This window comes from Cryptomeria japonica, chromosome 10 (assembly GCF_030272615.1).
Source record: "Cryptomeria japonica chromosome 10, Sugi_1.0, whole genome shotgun sequence".
Taxonomy (NCBI): Eukaryota; Viridiplantae; Streptophyta; class Pinopsida; order Cupressales; family Cupressaceae; genus Cryptomeria; species Cryptomeria japonica.
The window spans coordinates 351,652,829-351,657,050 of NC_081414.1; positions in this window are offsets into that span (position 1 = coordinate 351,652,829).

Below are 4,222 nucleotides of genomic sequence, written 5' to 3' on the forward strand. Positions count from 1 at the left end.
GGCTAATTGGAAATTGAATGCTAATTTTCCTTCTTTTGCCACACCGCTTATTGACTTCACAAATGTGTATAATTTAATCAAAATGAATTTATCTTCCACATACCTAGGCAGTTTTAGAGCAAAACCATCATAGCCTCCTACCCTTGTATATGTGAAGCTAGGGGACTGTAGAAAATAATTGTGATATACCTTCATCAACATGCTGCTTTAGGTGAGATCCTCCACTTCAGGTGTCCTTTAACTCCCTTACCATCCCATTGTAAATGCATCCTTAACTCTTTTGAAATTAGCATCTCTTTTGTAGTTGTAAATCTAAATAAAACTCATAAATTTGGATATTGTCATCAAATTCCTCCATACAATCCAAACTTGGCCAATATCAAGTGCAAGCTAGAGTATAAACAAAGTAACATGACATATAGAAGAATTTATTCAGTCTTAAATGAGTTATCATATAATGCAACTATTCACTAATCAAGTTTGCCCAATCTAAGTATAATTCTCCTACATAGACGACCTGAACGAAGAAAAACATCCATTCATCCAAGTTAAATGCATCTTCATCCCCTCTAAGTCTATGTAACAAGACAATTATGTCTACAATTCCTCCTTTCAAAAAATATTTGTGGATGGTTTTTGGCAGTTTGGATTGCCCCTTCCTAGGCATTGCAAACCATTCATTTGCAATCATTTTCCTGTAGACACCCTTTTTTGCATTGAATTCACATTGAGATAACGTGAAATTCCAATGAGCGTATTCCAATCTATTTGGGAGCCGAAAAATTGAATTGCGACTTAATCAATAGTTATATGAATCCTATCATCTTGTGTTTTGAGCTGTCTAGTGTTAGGGTTGTATCTATTCATGCATTCTAACACCAAATCTATACACTGCATGCCAACTAGGAAGACGACCGCTTCAAGAACCCCACTTTCTAATAGTCTTTGTGTAATTGGGTGTCTCTTAAGGTTTCGTACTCTCCACCAAAATTCATTCAAATTTATATGCCCCAATTTTGTATCTCCTATTTTTGGTTGTGAACATTCAAGCCCATTCAGGATCTCATACCCTAGATTCTTAAATTTCATGATTTCCCCCTTTTTTAATGAAAATCCTAGCAAGAATTCAATTGTCACCCCCCTCCTTTATCCTTGATTGCTTCCTGGATCTCAAGTGTTAAAATTCTTGCTTAAGAAAGACCAATTGTTTAGTAGTTATGGAAAACTTACTTCCCCTGCAACAATGGTGGCAAGACTATTTGCTTTATGTGCTTGTGTCTCCTTTCATATTCCTTCTCTTGGTAGAATGAGTCTTTTGATGAAATCTCTTGAGTAATAAAAAAAGAATTTAAAAGCTTATTCTAGTGCATTCAATGCTCACCTACTACCATCCTATGTAAATAATGATCAATGCCTTCCATGTTTTGCATCATCATATCACCTTCATATTAGTTTGAATAGTGTATTGAGTTTTGCCTTTAGTTCTAGAACTGGCTTTTATTTCACCCAATTTAAGCCCTTTTCTTTTGGTTTCCTTTTGTCTTGAGGATGAGTGTCGGCCTATATAACAATTCTTGACACCATTTTAGGGGCTACCTTTAGTTCTTGAACTCTCTTTCGGATCCAAAACATATAATGAATCACTTTGAAATAATCATTAAATCCCGAACATAGTTTTAGAACTCAACAATCACAATTTTGGACTTTGCATTTTCCTTCATGTGTTTAGTGCCAACCAAACAGTCGAGCTCCAACATGGTGTAGAAACTACTTCAGAGTCCAATGCTTGACTTAGAACTTTAAAACTTGACAATCTCGAAAAAAAGATATCTAAAGGGAGAACAAAACTAGTTCAAGTTTACATGTCGGACTTTGACAAATAAATTGGAACTTTTTTATTTGGTACCAAACGAGTCATCAGGACTGACACAACTTCTTGAACTAAGAAAAAAGGCTCTTAAGCATTAAAGACAAGAAATACAAACATTTAAGCTAGTACAAAAAGGTTTGTAGGAGTTCTTGAACCAGATTAAAATCTCAAAATATTTAAAAAATGATTACTAGAACTTTTTGAAATTTTGTGAATAATGCGACACATGAATATCATACCAAAGTTTCAAAATGATGAGATAAAGTTGAAAATTGATGAGAATAATGGAACTTGGGCAACAGCTGGCTCTAATTGGGTACGAAGATTGATAAGGATGAAGCCACGAACCTAGAATCTCTAGTTTCACAAAACATATGACAAAACTAAACCTAAGAATGGAGATATAGAAAGGTATCAATACACATCAAAAATGAGACACGAATCCAGAATAGACAACTCCTAAACTACTTTAGTACAAAACAAGGTTATTTATATACATATGGTACAACTTGAGGTCTTTCCCATTGAAAGGGAGGGGCAAGATTGTTCCATCAAGATATGCCAATTTAAATGTGTTTCTCCCACAAGCTTGATGAATCTTGAATGGGCCCTTCCATAGTGAGTCAAAATTACCATGATCTCCCCTTGGTTCCCTTCTTTTATCCCAAAGTAGCACCAAATCCCCCTCCATTAAATTCTAAGGTCTTGCCTTCCTATTAGAAAATTTATTCACCTTTTCCTAAGGTAAAGTGATCTTATCCACCATGCCATCTCTCTGTTCATCGATTTTACGTAGGTACAAGATCCTTTTCTCCAATGGATCTCTAAATTGTTGATCTTCAATCACAGTTTAGAGTTTTAAGGCTAAAAGTTCAAGTGGAAACGATAAGGTAGAGTCAATGTTGTACACCATACAAAAGGGGACATTCCAATAGCCTTGTTTGGAGTGGTCCTATCATCGTAAAGGGTCTCATATAACTTTTTATGCCAATGCCTTTGGTTCTCGTCAACCAACTTCTTCATTATGGTTATCAAATTCTTGTTATTGGACTTCGCTTGTCCATTCCCTTGAGGATAATAATATGATGAATGGGCCAAGGTAATTCCGTGTTCATAATAGAAAAGAATCACATCTTAAGAATAAATATTCATAGCAGTATTTTTTTACTAACTTCAATGGGGTCCCAAAACAGACCAAAATATTCTCTTTAATTAAATGGCAAACTACTTATGAACTAGTCTATTTCACTGGGATAGCCTTCACCCACTTTGTAGAATAATATGGGTTGCAAGGTGTGCGCCCTTGGTCTCCTTGTGTTGTGCAGCGCAGCACTCGGGTTTGTGACATGGCTTAACCGCCTCATGTGGATTCCATAAGTCTAGTGGTTGTATTGGGCATTTAAAGGTCAATCTTTTGGTACAATAGCAATCGTACTTCTAACAACTGGAATCAAAGCCTGGGTCACAGGTTCAAACCCCCTCGCTTGTGTTAGGGGGATTGTTGCAAGATGTGCACCCTTGGTCTCCTTGTGTTGTGTAGCACAACACTCAGGTTTGTAGCATGGCTTAACCGCCTCTTGTCGATTCTATAAGTCTAGTGGTTGTATCGGGCATTAAAAGGTCGATCTTTTGGTGCAATGGCAACCATACTTCTAACATTCTATTATTGTCAATATGTGTGCATGGCTTGCACTGGATGAGGGATTAATTGGTTCTATAAATTTTAAGACCAACTGCTACAAGGGTCCCTCAATCACCACCGGTTTCAAGGGTAGAGCAGCTAATTGTGGTTTACCAATTAATTGCTTACATTTTTCACACCTAGACACCCAATGGTAAGCATCTTTGAAGATACCTGACCAGTAATAATGCTACCTCAAAATATTAAAGGTTGTTATAGTAGATGAGTAGTGAATGTTGCAAACCTCATCATAGAAATCTCTTAAATGTTTATGTTTTTTCTCTCTATCAACGCATCTCATAATCATCCCATTTAAGCCTCTCTTATACAGGGTATCGTTCCAGATTACATATTTAGCTACCTTTAGTTTTAATTCTCTTTCTCTAGGAGACAAACCGGATGGACATTCCCCATAAGGTAGAAGGCAACAATAGAGAACCATGGGTCCTATAGACTAACCAACAGTACTTGAGGAGTTTCTTCTTCTACTATAGGCTCATTGTTTGCTATTAACTTGGATAATCCTTGGCCTCTAACCAATTTGGTCAGTTTAATTTCATGGTCATATTCTTGTACCTTGGCTACACATGCACCTCTCTTATTACAACCAATTTCTTGTTGGGTAAGGACACTCTTGATAGCTGGGCCTAGCACAAACACTAATGTATGTG